This window comes from Cygnus olor, chromosome 1 (genome assembly GCF_009769625.2).
Source record: "Cygnus olor isolate bCygOlo1 chromosome 1, bCygOlo1.pri.v2, whole genome shotgun sequence".
Lineage (NCBI taxonomy): Eukaryota > Metazoa > Chordata > Aves > Anseriformes > Anatidae > Cygnus > Cygnus olor.
Window position 1 is genome coordinate 194,867,791 of NC_049169.1, and position 11,194 is coordinate 194,878,984.

An 11,194-nucleotide genomic window follows, 5' to 3' on the forward strand; every position below is an offset into this window, starting at 1 on the left:
GCTCAATAAATATGCTCTAATACCACTAAATACAGTTTCACTAGCAAGGTCACAGGCAGACAGTGTGTTCTCTGTAGGTTAGAGTTTCTTCTCTTTGTAGATGTGGGTTAACCCCATTCGGCAGCTAAATTCCACACAGCCACTTGTTCACTCCCCCACAATGGGATAGGGAAGAGAATCAGAGTAGTAAAAATGAGACAGACAGTTTAATAGATAAAGTAAAAACTGCATGTGCAAGCAAAGCGAAACAGGAAATTCATTCACTGCTTCCCACTGGCAGGCAGATGTTCAGCCATTTCCAGGAAAGCAGGGCTCATCACACTGAACGGCTGGGAAGACAAACACCATAACTCTGAATATCTCCCCTTCCTCCTTCTCTCCCCCAGCTGTTATGATGTCATATGGTATGGGACAACCCCTCCCAACCTCTTGCCAGCCCACAGCCTGCTCCCTGTTGGGGCTGGGTGAGAAACAGGAAAGGCCTTAATGCTGTGTAAGCACTGTTCAGCAATAGCTGAAACATTAGTGTGTTATTAACACTGTTTTGGCCACGAATCCAAAACATAGCACCATAAAATCTACTATGAAGAAAATTAACTCTATACCCACCAAAACCAGCACAGTAGGTAAAATGATTCAGTTTTACTCCAGGCTTGACTTGTGTTGAGCTGTAGGAGTTGCAATATAATCTTTAAACAGGATGATGTTCAAATTACAAATACTACTTAAATTTTAACTTTAAAATCATGCAGGTACAATTCAGGCAGCAAAGGATGGAAAATGCTTTAGTCCTTTTTCAGATTAAAAACTAGACATTAAAATAGATTGTTATGAATTTCTCCTCTTGTATTTCCCATATTATCAACTAGTCATGATCACACTTATTGCTTCCCTGATGACAACAATTAATTAGATAGTAATTAATAGCTTGTAATGACTTTCATTCCTTTCATGGAGTCCAGCAACTGAGTGGATCTAAATAAGGATTCCATAAAAAGTTTTTGAGCATATGAATCTCATAGTCCATTGACATATGAGTGTGCTAAAATGTAGTATATTGGTATCGGTATAGCCTGTTTTTGTTTTAGAATTCAGTGTATTCTTAGAAAAGCAGAATGCCAGAAATGAGTTGGCAAATTGTCTGGTGCAAATCTGAAATGCAGCAATGACAATAGAATATTTTGCATGTGATAGATGTCTACTGTCTTCAAAGACTCATTCAATTTCCTCTCTTAGAATAAAACAACCGTGAAAACAAATAATTGTTTTACTTAAGCACAGAGGATTTACAAGGACATTCAACTGATTCTGGGTGCTTGTGTTCAGTATTTACAACTGATGGTTTCCAACCCCATACATAAGATTTTTGTCAACATATATTTAGGACTTAGTAATGAGCCAGCTACCACACAAACAGACTTGTTTTAACTAAATAGTAAGGAATCTGTATGGTGTAGCGTATTTAAAGAAACTGATTGAGTGCTCCAAATAAAAAGGAGCTCGGTTAAACGACATTTAATATCTATTCCAGGAATGATACTCCAGACTATGAAAAATTGTCTTTAAAGGACAAGTAATCTCTGATGTTATGAAACAGCATTTCTTTTGTTTTCTTTTTCCAAGAGTATGTCTTCAATTTGTAAATCTCAGTTTGGTGAACTCAAATGATTTGACCCAGTTTATGATGCTACAGTAATATAAACAAATGACAACATGGTTTCCATAGCCTGAGTACTACTGACGTGGCAGTACAGGGTTTAGCGTATTAGACATCTGGAAATAACAAAACAGTACAACCAAAGGCATTTTACTTTCCACTTGGAAAGACCTTAATTGGACAGTAAAAGATCCTCTAAACTACTTAGATTACCTCTTTTTTTTTTTTTTTGTTTTGTTTTTTTTCCTCTCTCTTTTTTAAACTGTACATTCTGGTATTAATTTAAAACTTTATAATCAGCCTTGTTTCATTAACATGAATAAACATTTTGGTTTTATTAGTGGTCTCTGTTACAGAGCACATTTACAGAAAAAATATGCTAAGATTATATATACTGTATTTATGCTTCACTAAAAAATATTGTGTGTTTATGTGCATCATACAGTACTCCAAGTTGTAAGTTGGAAACTTTGATGCATAGCTTGATTCTACATGTTAGTTGGTTGCATTCAACAATTTACATAAGTTTTTTCAGTTATTTAGGGATCACTAATATAATGCACAATTAATATGCATTTATTTAAACTACCATCTCAAGAATCAAGAACTCTTGCTTGAAATTTATTGTGTTGGATGTTCTGCAAATGTTGGCAGCATGATCCTTGACACTGCTGCTTGTTTTGAATGTCCAAGCCCACTACTCTTTTACTGAAGGCTGCAAATATAGCCTACATATATTGAATATTATATTTAATATATATGTAATATATTAAATACTCTTCGTCATGTAAATGCCCAATTCTGTAACCACAGCTTCATATGGAAACTCTGTTCAGTGATTGGTTTCTGTAGAGCTGGTTAGTTTTCATACTTATGTAAAAGTGCACAAATTAAGCCCACAGCTAACCTAATAAGCATGGTCTCTCGTTCTCCCCAGCCAAAGTTAGTGGATGATCCAACAAAACGGAGACAGTCCTGATTTGTCTTGATCTTCTGAGAAAATAGTGATCCTGTTTTGTACAAGTCATCCAGAAATATCATCCCCAGAGGATGATATTTTTTATCTGCCTTTGCCTTTAACAGAAACCTTTAATAGGTACCAGTAGCTGTGGTCAGATGATGTTGCTGGGTCAGTATAAGCAACTAGACTCCATTCAGGCTTTATAAATACAGGAAAAAAAAAAAAAAAAAGCTTATGGCTTATGTCCTTAAGAAAATTTGTGTATGTGCATGCATGGCATTCCATACGTTTTGATGCTTTAATGTATGTTCTCTGGGCATCATCACTATAGATCTGTTCTAGCTGTTCTAGTTGCATTTTGCCATGATGTATGTAAAAAATTCAGAGACAGACATTTTCATTATATGGGGTTATAAAATGAGGTACAGTTCATTGAAGAATCATAGATGATTTATGAAGCTCACTTAGTCCAAGTCCCTGCTAACAGCATATCTAATTAGATCAGGTTGCTCATAGACTCCTCTATTCCAAATACGAAACAAACTCTCCAGGCAATATGTTCAAGCATTTGACCACCCACATGGTGATTTTTTTTTTTCCTAACATCTGATTGGAATTTCCCATGTTCTAACTTGTGTTTGCTGCCTATTGTCCTACCTGGACTGACTCTGACTTCTTGTATATGTCTAAACTGGGTTAAGTGCTCCTTAACTCTCTGTTCTTCTGCTGTGGGTGCTGCTTCGCTCCCACAGACTCTGCTAGTAGGCTTGAGGGACTAGGGAAGCCAAAGGACAAGGCTCAGTGAAAACTGAGTCAAAAAAGGCATCAAGTACCTCAACTTTTCTAATGTCGCTGGTCATGAGATCCTCTGCCCCTTGGGCAATGGGTCAACATTCTCCTTGCCTTTTCTTTAGCTGTCAGTGTATTCATAAAACCTTTTCTTGTTGACCTTCATCTCCCTTGCTAGTTTCAGCTTCAGCTGAGCTTTGGCTTTGCAAACTCTACTGGACATGTGCAGGCAATGTCTTTTTGTTCTTCTCAAAGAGCTTGTTGCTGCTTCCACCTTCTGGGTCCTTCATCTTCGTGTTTGAGCTCAGTCAGGAACTCCATGTCCATCCATGCTGGACTTCTGCCATACTTGCTCAACTTCCTGTACTGTGGACAGATATCTGTGTGCATTTTGGGGTATTTATCTAGATTCTAAAGCTCTCTGAAGATTATTTATTTATTTATTTATTTATTCAATAGCAATTAATAGAGCACGGACTGGGGCCAGAGTGCATTATTACATTTCCCCTGCAAGAACTCTACTTTTTTAAGAATTGCTTGCTCCCTTTCCTGGAGAAAAATCTGGCTCTGCATATATACATACTAAGTCTTTGATGAAAAAACCTCCCCAAGCTCACTACAGTGCAATTGTTTGTTACTAAAGTGGTGACATCATCCTGGTTAAAAAACTATAGACCAACAGCAAACAATAAAATTTTCCTTTGTAAAGTCAAGTTTCTGCAACAAGTCTCTAATGCATAGAGAAATACAAGTCAACTTTTCCTGTCATAACAGTAGAGTGAATAAGTTTGCTGGGAATGCAACAGGATAGGATTGTTCTCCTCATACTTAAAACTTCTTATACCTTCTTCATATAATTTTATTTCTTCCCTACTTCCAAAGTTGAGAGATGACTGAAGGGACAATGGCAAAAAAATAAGCCTGTAGCATACAAAATCTTCACCCTATCCAATCTGGCTCTTCAAGTAAGTACTAGAATTGCAGCAATTCAGCAATTATTATTATTTTTTTTTCCCAACACTGTCCACAGTGTTGGATCAGATACAGTTGACATTCAACTGCCTATTCCTGAGATATAACAAGGACACTTCCCCCCCACCCCCAACATTTTTTTTTTTCAAATCAATGGAGAGAGATCACAGAATTACAGAATTGCTGAGGTTGGAAGGGAACTCTCAAAATCATGTGCGCAAGCAGGGTTACATAAAGCAGGTTGTCCAGGACCAGCCATGTCCTGCTGTGTTTTGAGTATTCCCAAGTTGTAGATTCCAGAACTCCTCTGGGCAATCTCCTGAGGCATTCAACAACCACCACAGCAAAAAAGTGTTTTCTACTTACCAGAGATCCACGTTTTGAACTCTTATGGAGAGAGTTCCAATGTTTTATTCCCTTCTTTAACAACACAGAAAAAAAGGAGAAAAAGAATATTAGTTCTTTCATTAAAACAGTATTTTTATTCTTTCCCTTTTGGGAGGATACATTTGGATTTTATAAAAAATGATAATCACAGTGGAAGAACATGCTCCTTGTTTGCATAATAGCTTACAGTTTCAGGGTCTAAAATATTTTGCCATGAAGTAAGGGTACACATCAGTTTCAAGTTCAGAGTTTAAAACAGATCACTGTATATAGCAGGTTACCTGGGCTATAAGCTCTAGGGCAACCTTTTTTTGAAAACAGGCACTCAACAGTCTTGATGATAAGAATCAAGGGACAAGGAGACCATATATGAAAGACCTTGACTCACAGGAGGAGGGAAGGCTTGTTACTTGGAGTATAAATGAAATTTATTTTAGATAAGCGCACCTGAATTCTCAGTTTTATGTGCTTTTTTCCTAAGTTGCTGACACTTGAGTTCCTGATGAAAGTGTAACGCCAGGTTTCCACATTAGGAGTAGAGATTGTTTTCAGTAAGAAATTAGTCTGGTAGATAAGGACACAGTTCTGCTGGATTTCTGTCTGAAGACTGCCTAAAATCAGATGTCCCATTTGGTGGCTGCTCTAAACACTGATCTGTTAGGCAGAAAATAGTTGCTACCATGATCAGCTATGCCATTAAAAAAATACTTAATGAATCTCTTAAAAAATGGTAGGAAACAATATTTTCTGAGCTGATAGTTGGATCCACAGCTGGATTTTGAAAAATATAGTGATTAACTACATTAGGTGATTTCACTCCCAGTGGTAGGCAAAATTAGGTTTTGTAAAACTGTATCTTAAACCAATTATGTGTTTCTATTCTACAGAGAAAAATTATAATTGGCTTCTGATGATGAGTATTACCAGTCCACGTCTAGTCATGATTCAGTAACTGAGTGAGTGTTCAAACTTAAGGAGAGATTTATGTGCATAAAAAGTTCTAGTATAGAACATTCCCATGGTGGTAGTTGAAATGTCACACAAGAAAGCTGATAAATGGGTGAGAGGGATAATCACAGAATTCCCACAGATGAAAGATATTGAAGAGTAAGACTATAAAGACGATATTAGGAGAATAAAAAATATACCTGTGTTAGAATATGTAAAAAAGAGAAAAGAGAACATTGCAAACCTTCCCTGGTTATAGATGCTTTTGAAACTTGAAGAGACTCCAGTGCACAAAGGAGAAAGTTCAGACTTACACAGCTTCAGCAGACATTTAGTAAACAACTGTGCAGAGGCTTTGCACCTCTTTAATGGCCCTGACAAATTGTTTCCAGCTCCTGTGATATAAATGAGATTGACGTGATGAAGAAGGAAAGAATGCATGCTGTCTGCTAGCATTTTGTTGGTCTGAATCAAGATATTAGCACTGTGGGAAAAAAAAAAAAAAAAAAGGCTATGTGCCGTGGAATACTTGGACATGATTTTTGAGAAATTAGGCTAATTTTCTGTTGACTCTGCAGTTTATAATATTTAGAAATGCAACACAGTCCCAGACAAGTACATTTTGAAAGATGGATAACATCTGCTTTGAACTTGCTAGATGCTGCAAAATAGACTATAGGCAGAAAACTCAAGTGTTTAATAACATCCTCTTTCCTTGGCAGGATTATTTCCATTGCTGAAAGCATGCTCTAGTTGCAGATAAAGTACATGGCACTGGTATCCTCTTTGAATTGTTTTGAAATTTAAGAGGAGACTCCAGTAACAAATAAAAGTTGAAGTTGTGTTGCATGGATGAAAATTGAATAGAATACAACTTTTAGTGGCTTGGCTCAATCATTTGTAGCTTTATGTTTAAAAACAACTTTCAGGAGAAACATGCGAAAGGAAAAAGAATAAATAATAACTTCTCAAGTGCATCAACAGCAAGAATCCTAACAAAGAGTTTATGTGATGAAGAAATAATGCAGATTTAAATGGTGTGCCTGCATCTTGAACACTGCATACAGTTCTGGCCACTCCAGCTATGAAAGGTCACAGTAGGGTAAGAAGAAAGTACAAACAAGAGTGACAAGAGCAACTGAAATATTAGGTAAACTAAAGACACTTTTTCTAGGTTAGAAAAACAAAATTATAAGAAGGAAATCTGTGATTAAACATTAATGGCACAGGGACGATGAATCCTTGGTCATTGTTAAGTGGTTCCCAGTCTAATCTGATTAACAGCAGTCTCAATACAAACAGGAAATCCTTTTGTTATAATCTGTGATTAAATGTAGGATATTGCCATCATATGTTGTGAATGCCAAAAATACAAGTGTGTTCAAGATGAGACAAGACATAATTATGACTCTTCAGGTACTGCTAAACACGATGCAAACTCCAAATGTACTATCCAGTTCAGGAGGTTCCTAAATACCAGACTTCCAGAAAGTGGGTAGGTATGAGTGAGAAGTCACTCTTTAACTGCTCTCATCTCACATTGATTCCTGAAGCATCTGAAACATTCACTGCAGGCCAAGTCTAAGATGTGATGTGAGGCCAGGTACATCTCTGAGCTGTGCTGGGGGTCTGGTGCTCAGTGCATACTAGAGCTGTGGGCATTTTTGACTTGCAGTGGAGGGAACACCTCTAATGAAGAATCAACTTCCAAAAGGAGAAGTAGGTAGCAATGTTGCCAAACACTTCTTTGGAATAAGTGAAATTCTTGACCGGAAAGTAACAATATAAGTAAGATACTGCAGACACAACAAGAACATGTGGTGAGGGAGAAAAATCAAGGACCACAAAGCCAATGGCTTTTTGATCAGAAATCATTGAAAGTAGGGAAAGTTACAAGGGTAACTGTGCACACTGAGCAATTTATAATTAAATGCAAATGGAAGAGACCAAAGCAGCCAAATCACCACATTCTGTGGCTTGACTGAAAGACATTTGTGAAAGCTGTCACAGAAGGTCCTTGTCTGACAGAAATAAAAATAAAACTGTGTAGAGTTGGCATTCAGGGATTGCGGTAGGTAAGAAAGTCTTGAAGTTTGGGTCCTTCTCCTTGTAAGCAAAAAGAATGAATTCTCTAAAAAGTGAGATAAAATAAACACACAGTCATTACATGTAATGAACTGGAGATCATAGAAGAAAAACCACTAGTTTTTCCAAGATTAAAACAGAGAATAAAATCATGACATTTTTGCTCAGAACAGTGGTCTGATGAGGCTAGCCCTAACATTTAGTCTTAGTTTTTTATAGCAGAAAAATGATACAGGAAATAGTGAGATAGTTCTCTGTTGAGTATCTGCTCCCCCAGTATAATAAAAACAGGCAGCATTTTTTTAAACTTAGCTTTAATTAGGTTAGTGGGAAATAAGATGACTTGAAAAACATTGCTAATAAGACGCAGAAGAGAGAAATAAGCCAATACTTTCCACATGCAAAGATCTGAAAGCTAGTCTTAGCATAAATTATCCAAGTTTTATAAACTTGGATACATCAGGATCAAATCATATTACTTATAGCTCATGACTCTGTACAGACCAAGATTATTTTGCTCTAGTGGGAGGTGTCCCTGACCATGGCAGGGGAGTTGGAATTAGGTGATCTTTAAGGTCCCTTCCAACCCAAACCATTCTATGATTCTATTTTGTGTTAGTGATAAGTCAGTAAAATAAGGAATCTGCATCCAAGCAGTGCTCCTCTGGTACCAAACCTGTGCTTATGCAGAGGTTTCCATCTGCAGGTGCCCTGAAATCTTTACAGCTTACTTTCTGAATTTGTGTACAATGCTTAGGCAGCTATCTAAGCAGCTAGATTTTTATGCTGGCCTCATCACTGGAAAAAAAAATGATCTCACATGCTGAGACTTTTAACTAGGGAGTTCAGCTACTCACTGCTCCCCATCTTATCAGCAAAAGACATGCACATTAACTGGTTGATCCAGATTTTGAATCACCCCGAGGAAAGTCATGCTGTCCCTATTGATTGCACAGGGAGTAAAGGAAACCTGCACTTTTTACCTGAGCTCTGGAGGATGCCTAGAGATCAGCAGGACAAATCAAGTCCTGCGGACATGGCAACCTTTAGAAGGGGATTCATCTGCCTATGCAGAAGCACTGGAGCCATTGGAAATGTCCTTGCACATCCAAAGTATCCTACACAGATTTCATGGTAGACACTGGCTGCTCTGGAGCTGGAGTGGATGACAGGCAGGACACCGATGGATACCTCAGATGGCTTGAGATGCCTGAATCCTTCCCAGCAGGAGAGGCCTGGCTGTTAGCAATGACAGAAAAAAGTTAGAAATAATTTTGACAGTGACATCCTGACAGGGCAGGCTAGCATGAAACAGGTCTCCAAGGAAGTAAAACCCTGCCTCCCCTTGAGATCTCATAAAGCACATAGTGATGGTATCTGTTGTCTCTTTCAGTCTCCACAGTGGTGTTTCATACCAGAAATGCTGCCATAGATATATTTTTTGTCATTCCTGGAGATGAGCTTCCAGCTGGCAAACTGCATTCAGCCATTTTTAATTAGGGATGGTCAGGCTGGGTGTTAGGAAAAGGTTCTTCACAGAGAGGGTGGCTGGGCACCTGAGCAGGCTCCCCAGGGACCTGATCATGGCACTGAGTCTGCTGGAGTTCAAGAAGTGTTTGGGCTATGCTCTCAGACACGTGGTCTGATTTTGGGGTGGTCCTGTGTGGAGCCAGGAGTTGGACTCAAAGGTCCTTGTGGGTCCCCTCCAACTCCTGATATTCTATGTTTCTATGTTACATGTACGCCAATTCTACTTTTGATATGGATCCTTCTACATGCAGCCACTGCAACTAGGTTTATATGCAATGCACCTAACAGTGAAGAATAAACATGATTTTACATTTAGAACCAGTGAATCAGAAATTTTTCTGGTGACATTAGCTTTGTTTTGCAGTACTCCTTCTGGAGCATTCCCTGCATGGGTCTCAATACTGGCCTGGCAACCAGCAGGGATAATCCATCAGTGTAGGAGAGCTGCTCCATGTGATTTGTGTTTGCATGACTGTATGGAGACCAGAAGTTATTTATAAAAGGGATACTGGAAACATGCACACCAACTTGCAGGCTGGGTATTGATCCACCGCATGTTCTGATCAATAAAGACAGGCTGTACTTTGTTTTGCAGCTCATTGTAAAATGAATTAAAATTGAGGGAAGAAGGACATCTTGGGCTTTCAATGGATGCAGTTGATTTTCCTATGTTGTATGATTATTCATCAATCAAAAGTTTAATTCTTACTTTACAACAGGCTCTAACAAATCCTCACATGGAACACTGCAAAGCTCTCTGTGGTATGCAGCATTTCATAAAGACATAACTCATGTAATGAAAGGAGTAGTCCTTCCATTAAATTTTCTTTGCTTCAAGATTTAAAATTTTAGCTGTGTGTCTGTGTATGTATGTGTATAGTGATCACGTGTGAAGACATACCCCAGGAATTTCTATTGCAAGGCTCCATGGGAGAGGTGCCTGGTAAGATCACTACAAACTGTCTTGACTGCATTTTTTTCCATGTGTTTTTCTCCATTGCCTGAGCGTTTCTCCAGGCTTATGTGGTCTGATGTTTTAACTTTTTTTTTTTTTTTTTTTTTTTTTTCAGAGACTGTCCTTGGCAGGTGGCACGCAGACAGGTCTGTAACAAAATCAGGCCCACAGAAGCAATCACCAGGCTCAGCTCTCAGAAAAGCAAGGCCTTGTTATCAAAAAAACATCCAAAACCTAAAAAGTTTTTCCAGGTACACCTCTTCCTTCTGCCAATGACAGAAAACTGCCAAGCACCTGCATTCCTCTTGATGTTCAAATCGTGAGGGGACGGACCCAATCTTGGTGAAAGCCAAGGGGATGACCAGGCCCGGGGGGGTTGTATGGATTTTTTTTGGGAGTGCTGCTCTCGGCCCCGAGGTTTTATGGATTTGTGTGTGTGTGGGGTGCTCTCCCCCTGCTCAGCACAGCCTCCAGGGTTAATTTCAACCAAACCCGGGACAGGCAGAGCCTGGACACCCGCTAGGCCGCGCTCCTCGCCCGGGGGCAGCACCACCGCCAGGGCCGGGCGAGCTGCAGGCGCTGCCATAGCAACACGGCTCACTGCCACCCGGCAGGGGGCGACAAAGCACCGAGGACATGTCGCCGTGAGGGGACGGGGGGGGGACGAAGCCGCCGGGGAGCCGGGACCGGCCTCGTCCCCTCCACGTCCCCTCACGGGGACAGCTCCGCGGCGACCCGCGGGGAGGGTCTCTCTCAGGGAGCCAAGGGAGTAGTTGTACCTCCCAACCTCCCTCGTTCCGCTTTCCAAAATTAATTAATTAATTAATTAATTAATTTATACACGTTATCCTCCAGCTTTTACATCATCTGTCCTCACCTGACTGCACTGCATCAGCCCAGTTTGCATGGA